We start from the raw sequence: 11,620 nt of genomic DNA on the forward strand, positions 1-11,620 counted from the left end.
GGTTATTCCAAGAACTAATTTTCATTGGTGATCTTGTTGGTTATAAGGACTTAGTTTAAGATATAGCTAAGGAATGTTGGAAGATAAAAGAGTTGTGAATCTTTGAAATGCCAAGTAGATGTCTGCAGAATAGAATTATACCCCCCTCCCTGAGAAATACTGAATAGCTGACTGACAGGAATAGTTTTATTTCACTTACACATCACAATAAGTATTTAGTTTAAAAAAACTACATAATGATCTTGATATCGAAATTTATCCCAAACTAAAATTGTACACTGTCCCTCTCATTTGAATGCCATGCTCCAATTTATTATCATAAGTGGCCCAATTTGCATAATACAGACATCGCGAACTATAATAGCCAGGATATTGTTACTATCAGTCTAAGAATGTTTGAGGACTGTTGCATCTCACGTATTTTATTTGATTGATAGATTGATAAAAACTTCATTATTTGAATGAAGCAGATGATAAAATATCCAGCAATCATAAGCATAATTTCAATGTAAGTTATTAATATCTTCTTTTGTGGTTACTTGGATTGGATGATGATTTGTTTCCATGTTGATTTTGTAGATTCTGAGGTGGATATTGGGACCAATGTAGGAACATAGCCTCTTTTACAGAGGGGCTGGTGTAGCCAAAGGGGTGGACAGGTGGGTAGTTTGTAAGGTGATCTGCTCCTTCTGTTGCATATGTAAAACCCCAGTGTGTTCCTTTTTCACAAACTTAAGGTTCTTTGTATGATTCCAAATGGCTCTTCCCCACTTTAAGCAGTCACGAATCAAAAATTCTCAGTAGACAGTAGGAATGCAGCAGTACATCAAGGTGGCCTTGGGCACAACCTTGAATCTTTTCTTGTCTGCCATGTAACCTCTTCTCATAACAGTACTTAGAATAGTAGTGTCTGCTGCCAAGGATGCAAGTGACATGAACTACCCAATATTGTCAAATGAATGTACCTAAGACCTCAATACTGGTGTCATTGGTTATGGAATTGCTTCACGTTGGTATGCTGGACCACGTTCAAGGACTCATCAGAGGACTAAACCATTAACTTGGAATACTTACTTTAAAAGCAAGTTGACTTAGAACATTTACCAAATCAGTATCGGGCAGAAAAAACTAAAATCATTGTTCAGTTGTTCATAGGAATCAGCAATTAAAGAACGACTTGATAAAATCATGGACGACCTTAAGTGAATTCTTGATTTCCCCAGTCGCAGACCCCAGTCAGTTTGGATTGGCAACATCTTCTGTTCCACAATCTCCATCAGCACAGGTGCACCACAAGGCTGTGTGCTTAGCCCTCTGTTCTATTCCCTTTGTACTTAGAACTGTGAGGCTAAGCACAGCTCTGTTGCCCTATTTAAGTTTGCCAACGACACCACTGTTATTGGATGAATCAAAGATGGTGATGAATCAGCATGTAGGGGGGAGACTAAACATTTGGCTGAGAGAGGCCACTGCAACAACCTGTCTCTCAATGTCAGCAAGACCAAGGAAACGACTATTTGCTTCTGGAGGAAGAAACTAGAGGTCTATGGGCCAGCCCTCATCAGAGGATCAGAGGTGAAGAGGGTCAATAATTTTAAATTCTTTGGTATTATCATTTCAGAAGATCTGTCTTGGGTCTAGCACATAAGGGCCATTACAAAGAAAGCACAGCAGCACCCCTACTTTCTCAGAAGTTTGCGAAGATTCAGCATGTCATCTAAAACTGACAAACTTCTACAGATGTGTGGTGAAGAATATATTAAGTGGATGCACACGGCCTGGTATAGGAACACCAATGCCCTCGTACAGAAAAGCCTACAAAAAGTAGTGAATACACCTAGTCCATCATGGGTAAAGCTTTCCGCACCATTGACCACATCTATACAGAGCACTGCAGCAGAAAAGTAGCATCCATCATCAAGGACCCCCACCATCCATGCCATGCTCTCTTCTCACTGCTGCCATCAGGAAGAAGTTACAGGAGCATCGGGACCTGCACCACCAGATTCTAAAACAGTTATTACCCCTCAACCATCAAGCTTTTGAACCAGAGGGGATAATTTCACTCAACTTCTCTCGCCCCCATCACTGAACTGTTTCCACACCTATGGACTCACTTTCAAGAACCCCTTATCTCACTTTCTTGATCATTATTGCTTACTTATTTATTATTATTTATTTTTTTCTTTCTTTCCATGTTTGCATAGTTTGTTGTTTTTTATTTGCACATTAGTTGTTGTCCATCGTGTTGGGTGCAATTTTTCATTGATTCTATTTTGTTTCTTGTATTTACTGTGATTGCCTGTAAAAAAAACTCAGATTTTTATATGGTGACATATATGCATTTTGATAATAAATTTACTTTGAACCTGAACTTTTTGTATTTTGAGAGAAGACTCTGACATTGATTTGCTTAGCCGTTCAGTGAACTTGGAGGATTTTGTGAAAACAGCACGGTGGTATTTTTCCTGTGCTTTTGAAGTGCATTTTGTAGGTAGCCCAGTACCCAAAAGTGCCAAATATCATTTTCTGCATAGAACAAAGAGTGCGCTGGCGCATGTAAGGTAATGGTGAGTTGCATCAACAATACATGCCTTCACTCAAGCAGGACTCCAAATTTATGAAAGTGCTCCACATCCCACCATTAACCTGCTGTCAGAGAGCAGTGTGGTAGAGCACAGACCCATAGAACCATACAGCATTGAAACAGGCCTGTTAGCCTAACTGCTCCATGATGTCCCATCTAAGCTAGTCTCATTTGCAAGCATTTGGCCCATAATCTTTGGAACAATCCAGGTACCTGTTCAAAGGTCTTTTAAAAGTTGTTATTATACTTCCTTCAGCCAATTCTTCTGGCAGCTGATTCTTCACAGATAGGTGCTTTTGGGTAAAAACGTTGCACCCCAAGTTCCTGTTAAATCATTTCCCTCCTCTTACCTTAAGCTTCTGCCCTCTAGTTCTTAATACCCCAACACTGGGGAAAACGATTAACTGCATTCACCGTCTCTGCCCCTCATGATCCTATACACTTCTATAAGATCACTTCTCAGTTTCATACACTCTAAGGAATAAAGTCCTAGCTTGTCCAACCTCTCCCTATAACTCAGTCCCTCTAGACCCACTAACATTCTTGTAATTTTGTTCTGCACTCATTCCCCTTTGATAACATCGCTCCTATAGCAGCACAACAAAAATAGAAAGTAATACTCCAAGTGTGGCCTACCAGTGTCCTATACAATTACACCATGTTCTCCCAATTTCTATACTCAATGCAAGGACAGGTTGGCATGTAAATGTTGATCAATTAGTATGTTTTTTGCATTCTTTAGGAAAATTGAGTTCAAAACAAACTTTGCATTTGTGATTCTTTGGATCAGGGACTATTCAGGCACCAAATCCAAGCTGTCTGAGCTTTGCTTGATTGGTAGTAGTGCGCTCCTGAACCTCTTTCACAATTCTAGTGTGATTCTGCTCATTCTGCTCTCTTTTGTCATTTGGACAGACCAAGCTGAAGCCCTTCGATTTGTCACTCTATTTAAACTCCTTTCCCATTTTCAAATTAATTATTACTCCCTCTCCTTCTAAGCTCTTCAGGCTGCTTCAGGATTGTAGCAGGTTGAAGACAAATAATTCTATTCTTGTGGGTGCCCCATAAATTGGATATTGTGGCATTCAACCACCAAAAAAAAACAGAAACATGAAGTAGGAGCTAGAAGCAACTAAGCCACAGGTCTCATTTTTATCGTCATTCAAATTTGGCTTGAAAACACTCAGCATAAGTAAGTACCAAACCTGTTCTTCCACAGCTTCTGCCAAATCCATTTGTTAATGGAAATCATTCCACTGTGGCCCATCCAATCATTTACTTGAAGTGAATATCACCATGAGCTCTCCACACCGTTCAGTTTCTGCAGCTAAAGTAAATTTAGCCAATTCATTTAACAAAATTATAAATCCTCTAAATTAGCACTTGTAAGAGATTTTCCCTGAAGCCGATCCTGCAAGTGAGATGTTTTACTTATCTTGAACCAAGAGACCAGAAAAACTATATTACATATATTTCATATCTACTAGATGAATTTAGTCAAGAATAGTAGAGATACAGCTTTTTATGTAATTATTGTTTGAATGTAAAAGGAATGGCCACTGGAATTAAAAAGAAAATTATCAGTCTTGCATTGGAGATAAAAGCATTGCTAGGTTTAATGATGCATAGGTTAAAATGGCTTGCAGATGTTTGAGCACCTAGAAAATCAGCAGAAACAAAGCATGTCCATATTTGAAATCAACTGATCAATAGTTAAATTATGTGTGGAATTAAATCTCATGACATTATCAACAAATATCAGGAAGAGCTGATGTCCTTGTCAGTATCTAACTATTAATCAACAAATCCCAAAATAATCATTATTTCTCTTTGTGGAGCCTTGCTCTGTGCAAATTGGTTGCCACATTGGCAACGAGTCAAGACCACATTTCAAAGATAGCTAATTGCTCATAAATCAATATGGGATTTCCTGTCTCTAACAGTGAAATGTTGTCTTGATTCAACCCAGATGGTTCTGAGGCCGTGAATATATATAGTAAATACTTTTTTCTTTGGTGCTGGGGAGCCCCCGCCATTGTTTATCCAGTTTACCCATTTCTAAGAGCACAATGTCTAATCAGGCAATGAAGGCCAGATTGCTCACCCTTCTGACTGGTGACGTGAGGCAGACTCATTGGAATTCTGTAAAATGGGATTAGTGAGGTTTGATTGAATACAGTGGAATTCAGTATAATGAGATTGGTGAGATGTGAACGGACACTTTAAAATTCTAATCAATAGTGGGCTGCCACATATCCTCACCTATTTCTTTCTCTTCCTCTGACTAGCTCGAGTATCCATGAAAGGGGAAAAATAGAGGAGCAATTCTTAAAGTTACGGTTTGCTTGTCTACATGATCCTCTACATGAGCACAGCTCCAATCTGCTGGTCAAATTTGCAGGTGACATGACATTGAAAAAGCCTCATTTCCAACAATGATGAGACAGCCTGCAGAGGAGGCACCCTGACACAGTGGTGCCAAGAAAACAGTCTCTCCCTCAGGAGCTGATCATGGATTATGGGAAGAACTGACATAGGCTTGCCCCTATTGACATCAATGGGACTGTAGTTGAGAAGCTAAGTAGTTTCAAATTCCTTGGTATACACATCACCGAGGATCTCACTGAAGAAGTTCGGCATGAGTCCCCATTTCCTCAGGACTTTCTATAGGGGTACCATTGAGAGCATCTTGACTGGCTTTGTCACTGTCTAGTACGGGAACTGTACTACCCTCAATTGCAAGGCACTGGAGAGAACGACGCGGACAGCCCAGCACATCTGTGGATGTGAACAGTCCCTTATCCAAGACATTTACAGCAGGAGGTGTGCTAAAAAGGCTCGGAGGAGCATCAGGGACTCCAGCCACTCAACCACAACTGTTTCAGCTGCTTCCGTCTAGCAAATGGTACTACATCATTTAGGCCAGCACCAACAGGATCCCAGAGAGCTTTTTTCACCAGGCCATCAGGTTGATCGATACTCATTCATTTGATTGCATACTTGACTGTACATACATGTATACAAAACAATTATGTATACAATTTTAATGTTTGGGCAATATCCTCCCATATTTCCCTTCCTTAATGCTTGTACATAGGGACAGAGACCCAAAATAAAGATTTTTACTCCCTCATGTTGTGAGATGGATGTAAGAAATAAAATTCTAATTCTATATTCTGCTGAACTTTCTATACCCAAGTTTCCTTCACGGACCTACCCTACATGTCATTTTTGAATGAAGGAGGTTGTAAGTATTGAAAATTCTACCTCATATCAAGCAATGCGCGACAGCAGATTGTCTACTGCTTTACACAGCACTTGATTTTTGGGACTCTTTGGTACTGGTTTATTTTTTGATTTTGAAAAGAATTATTGACATTTAATTCCTCACAGATAAAGATAAAAAACTCTCTTTGTTATTACAAGGATAGAATAGCAAACATGAATGGTGGCTGGGAAATTCAGGTGTAAAAAAATATTATTTTTTTATTGGAATGAAGAAGTTTGCATCAGTAATAATACTCATGAAACTACCAAATTACTATGAAACCCATCTGGGTTAAGGAAGAAATATGTCATCCCTACTCAGATTGATCAATGTCTAACTCCAGATCGAGAGCACTGTGGCTGGCAAGTAATTGCCTTCTGAAATGAACAAACAGGCCAATTGGCTCACGTCCATTGGGAATGGGTGTTAAATACTGACAATGCCAGTCCTACCTATATCCGATGAATAAATGATGACCTCAGTGGGTCAGATCACTATGATCAATTATTTAATTTTAAACATCATATTAATGGCTAGCAGTCAGCTTTCAAGATCCACTTTAATTCCAAGGAGTCTTCCTACACCCAATTAAAATTTCAGAACAGAACTCAGACCATCACTGGATAATCAACAGGTTTTGTTTTTACAGATATTCTGAAATCAATTTTGTCCATACCTCAGAAAATGCAAAATATTACTCAATATTGTAACATTCCTCAACAGCACTATAAGTGGCATCAAAACACAGAAGACTGATAAGAAAGAATAATTATTAACAGTGAAGAGAAAGAGGAAGCTACTTCTGCCATTCATAGGAACAAGCATTTATATGTACATTGTACCATTGAATTTAACAATTCCATAGGAGCTCATTTGTATGTGTAATTCTTCACAAGTCAGGTGCTTATAACCTTGAGACAGTCTGTATTTGTCATGTAGATACTTCTGAAATTTGCAATGAAAGTTGACAGTAAAATACAGCATCATTTTTTCTTCTATTAATTTCTTCAATTCTTTCTGGATTGTTGAATCTACAAGGAAGCAGCATTACTTCATAGGAAGCAGCATTATCCAAACCCACAAGTGTTGCTATGACAGCAACAGATTTGGTATTTATATTATCTGGTCAGTTAGATAATAAAAGGAATTTCCTGTGCTGCTATCTGAAGCATATGTAATTTAAGATGAAGAGAATCTGGGTCGGGCCCAGTTGAGGAAGTTGATAGTCATAGAGTAATACAGCACATAAACAGACCCTTTGGCCCAACTGCCCAACCATATCATCCTCCCTATTAGTCTCAGTTGCCCACATTCAGCCCATAACCCTCCAAGCCATTCCCCTCCATGTACCTAACCAAATCCCCCTCAAAATGTTGAAACTATACCTGTCAACAACTTCCTCTGGCAGTTCATGCCAGTTACTCACTGCTGTCTATGAAAGGAAATTACCTCTCAGGTCTATTTTAAACCACTATCCTCTTACCTCGTATCCGTGTCCTTTAGTTTTGGACTCCACAACTTGGGGGAAAAATCTATGACCATCCACCTTATCTCCTCATGATTTTATAAATATCAATGAGGTCAACTCATTCTCCTAGGCTCCAAGAAATAAAGATCTAGTGAGGCCAACTTCTCCCTTTTACTCAGACCCTCTAGTGCAGGCAACATCTTCATAGATCCCTTCTGCATCCTCCCCAGCTTGACAATATGGGAGAATGGATCAGCTCATGATAAAATGGCGGAGCAGACTCGATGGGCCAAATGACCGACTTCTGCTCCTTTGTCTTATGGTCTAATATCTTTCCTATAACAGGATGACCGAAACTGTAACAATATTTTAAGTGCAGCCTTACCAATAACTTATATAACTGCAACACAATTTCACTACTCCTAAGTTGGATGCCCTGACTGATAAAAGCCAACGTGCTTAACATCTTCTTCACCTCCGGACTACTTTAAGCAAACTTTGCACTTTTACTCCCAGGTCCCTCTATTCCACCATACCCGTCAGTGCCCTGCCATTCACTGTACATATCCTATTCTAGTTTGAATGTCTAAAATGCATCACCTCACACTTACTTAAGCTGCAAACTATATACCAAACCATTTCTCAGCCCATATTCCTAACCGATCAAGATCTCTTTGCAATTTATTGTAACCTGCTTCACAATCAGCAAGACCCACCGCCCCAATTTAGTACCATCACTCTCACTAAATTGCATCATGTACGTTCACTCCAAATCATTCATATAAATAATAACTAACAGTGGCCCCGACACTGACCGCAGTACACCCCATTTGTCACAGGTCTTGAGCCAGAGGATCAGCCTTCAAACTTCAACACACACAAAAGGCTGGAGGACTCAACAGGCCAGGCAGCATCTTTGGAAAAGACTAAACAGTTGACTTCTCTGGCCAAGACCCTTCATCAGAACTGGTGAAAAGTCTCGGCCTGAAACATTGACTGTTTACTCTTCTCCATTGATGCTGCCAGGCCTGCTGAGTTATTCCAGCATTTTATTTCTGTTGCTTTGGATTTCCAGCATCTGCAAATCTTCTTGTGTTTGTGCTACTACCATCATCTCTTCTTCCGATCATCGAGACAGTTCTGAATCCCCTTTGCTCCCCCTGACCTTCCAGATCAGCCTTACTCAAGTCCAGATAGACAACATCCACTGTTCTGTCCTTATTTATCTCCTTAATTAGCTGTTAGAAAACTCCAAAAGATAAAAAAAAGATAAAGATTATTTGATCACAAACAAGAGAAAATCTGTAGATGCTGGAAATCCAAGCAACGCATACAAAATGCTGATGGAACTCAGCAGGCCAGACAGCAAATTTGGAAAAGAGTCTCTTTCACTTCAGGTTATTTTTCCAGTGCAGTAGTTTGGAAATGGTGCAAGTAACGGTTTCCAATAACACTGTTCGAAGATCAGGGTAACCCTGCTCACTGCTCTGGCTAAAATTTAAATCTCAGTCAGTATCAACTAAAACATTATCTGCTGCTTTGGGAACTTTGCTATGATCAATGTGCCTGTCACCTTTCCCCAGTTACAGCTCTCTCATCTTCAAATTGTTGTCTTCAAACTGCTTTCGTGTCTTTTGAGCTGTTCTAAGATTGTGACCAGGTCTGTAAAAGCAGAATCTTTCCTTTCTTTCAAAAGCATGTTTATCGAACAATACAAATAAAACCAGCAGATCGTTTATTTTGCTTTCTTCTGCTGAAAATTTGGGATGAAATCTCTGCTGTGAATCAGCTAAAGCTAATGTTGCATTTTTTTATTTGCCTGCATGACATGGGTATTTTGGTATGTTCATCATTCCTGGTGCGGGAATTGACACAAATACCATGACCTAGTTTGATTCTTCAATAGTATTTCCTCTGCATTTTCCCACAGGTAAACTTTTACGTATTTCATTTGCTGCTTGTTCTTTATGTATGAAGTTTTACAATCTCGGGATATTAATAATTATTTTATTTACTTAGCGATATAGTACGGCCGTTCGAGCCATGTTGCCCTAGCAACTGCACCCCAATGAACCCTAACCTAATCAGTGGGCAAATTTACAATGACCAATTAACCTCCCCATGTTGAGTGATGCAAATTGTTCCTGGCATTTCCTGTTTGTGTTTATAGAATGACTTGTATCCCTGCAAATGGTCTCTGTAAAGTTACATCACCTGCTATACTCATTGCCTTTTGTTGTCAGGTACGAAGTTTGTTTTAAATACTGAGGTCAAAAAAGCATAAACAATTAATAATAATGCATAAGGCATTATTGTAATAAACAGTTTATCCCTATAAAATTCTGTGTACAAATGTTGCCATAGAGAAAGCACCCAACAAAAAGAATCATAGACACATTATTATAATCATATCATTCCCAATTCTTTCGTTTTTACAACAGGTTAGAAGTATAACAATCAGCACATTGTAGCACTTAACAAACCGCCGATGTGATGCATTATTTAACAAAGAAGCATCTTAGAAAGGACTGTAAATATATTATTGCCCCCAATAACCCACCATCACTGCACTGCTAGAAGTATGAATCTTCTATAGTCTGTTATCTGTGTAGAGGTTAAAAATAATCCGCAGATCCACCTTAAGCGTGTTGAGTGAGGAACATCACTTAGATCATACTGTTCACTATCCAAACCAACCTTTTCTTTAATATTCAAACTGTGGAGTGAAACAGCTGTTACTCGATCTAATTTCACCAAATTAAGAACCAACTCTTTACACCCCAGGGCAGCTCGGGTGTACAGAGGGGCTAGTCGTGAAGCACTAGCCGAACCAATTGAGAGCGCTTACCTTGCGTGGTTCTGGAGTGTGACTGAGCAAAGCTGACAGCGTAGCTCGCGCCCAACTCTTTGTGCTCCTTTTGCTTCCCTTTGACAGATGGTGACGCGTTGGGGGTGGGGAGAACTCCAGTCGTTCCCATACTATCAGAGCCACGTCTCCCCAGAGACTGGAGTGAAAGCGGTTTTCAAAGCTATGAGAGGGGGTGCAGCGGTGAGCGAGACCTCAACCACAGGCAAACATTGAGAACAGCAGAACTCCCAAACCAGAGCCACCCGCTCACCTACCTCCACCCAGCTCCCCACTCTCAAATCGTTTTCTCTCTTCTTTCTCTCGGTTTGCCTCCACCTTCTAGGGAAAAGAAAGTATTTGTTTGAGTAAAATGTAATTGGCTGCCATCTACCGGTCGGGACAAAATACCACACCTGGAGTCAAAACACCTGCACACATCGCGCAGGCCACCCAGTTTCACGGCATGACGAGGGAATTAAAACCAAGGTTTTTTTTTCAAAGGTTTATTACTCTTATAATTTCGATACTTTTTAATATTGTACATAACTCTCCCATCTATTTTTTCCAGCTTTTTTCTTCAATGTAATTGTTGCCACTGGGGTAACTTTCTTGACCCTGCAAGATTGTCAGCCATCAGAACGGAAAGTGCTTGGAATACTTGGGGGAGGGGGGCAGTCAGCATTCTTGGAGCGAGAAACTGAGCTGACGTTAGAGTTCTAAGACCCTTCTTCAGAAATTTTGTCAGCATGTGTTTTTAATAATCAACACAAAGTCCAGGGACCTCTTTCTTTAGCAAAACTTGTGCCTAGTCCTGCGGGAAGTGAAGGTACTGTAATCCTGCTCTCCAGATAGATTAAGTAGGAATTGTCAAAGGGATGGACCAACCCGTCAAGAATATGCAAAATCACATGTATTACACTCTACACAATGTGACACCCAATAGTGACATAATTCAAGGAAGTGTGGCATTTATGGGCGAAGCCAGTGGGGGAGAAAAATGGAATTGTGAGGGAAATGGGTTTCAGTGAATGAAAACTGAGAAATATGTGTAAATAATCAGAGAAATAAACTGGAACATAATTAAAAGAAAGGAGAATACAAACAAATAGCAAAGGGAATGGTGTTTGGAATCTGGGAAGGTGGATGGCATGAGAGGGAAACCAGAATGGGGAAGGGGTAAAAAAGAGAAGAAGGGAGGGGGAGAAATTACTGGAAGTCTGAGAAACCGATGTTTATTTGTACTTGTATTTATTTTATTTCTTACATCCAAGGGAGTAAAAATCTTTATGTGGCGTCTCCATCGCAATGTACAAGCAATAAAGAGGGGAAATCTGGGAGGATATTGTCCAAACACTAAAATTGTATACATATTGATTTGAATACTTATGTGTACAGTCAGATGCAGTGTACAGTCAGATATGCAACCAGATCAATGTGTATTGATAATCC

General features: G+C 39.7%; 1 protein-coding gene across 3 annotated transcripts in view; it reads right to left on the reverse strand.

Moving 5' to 3' along the window:
• Positions 1 to 10,375, reverse strand: part of pxylp1 (2-phosphoxylose phosphatase 1) — a 221,033-nt gene extending 210,658 nt beyond the window's left edge. The window contains exon 1 of one of the 3 annotated variants that reach the window (XM_072255501.1): positions 10,172 to 10,375. The gene's annotated coding sequence lies outside the window, so the exon portion shown is untranslated. The remainder of the gene's footprint in view (positions 1 to 10,171) is intronic. The other 2 variants (XM_072255499.1, XM_072255498.1) reach the window with 2 other exon arrangements.
• Between the last annotated feature and the right edge of the window lie 1,245 nt (positions 10,376 to 11,620).

This window comes from Mobula birostris, chromosome 4 (assembly GCF_030028105.1).
Source record: "Mobula birostris isolate sMobBir1 chromosome 4, sMobBir1.hap1, whole genome shotgun sequence".
Classification (NCBI taxonomy): Eukaryota; Metazoa; Chordata; class Chondrichthyes; order Myliobatiformes; family Myliobatidae; genus Mobula; species Mobula birostris.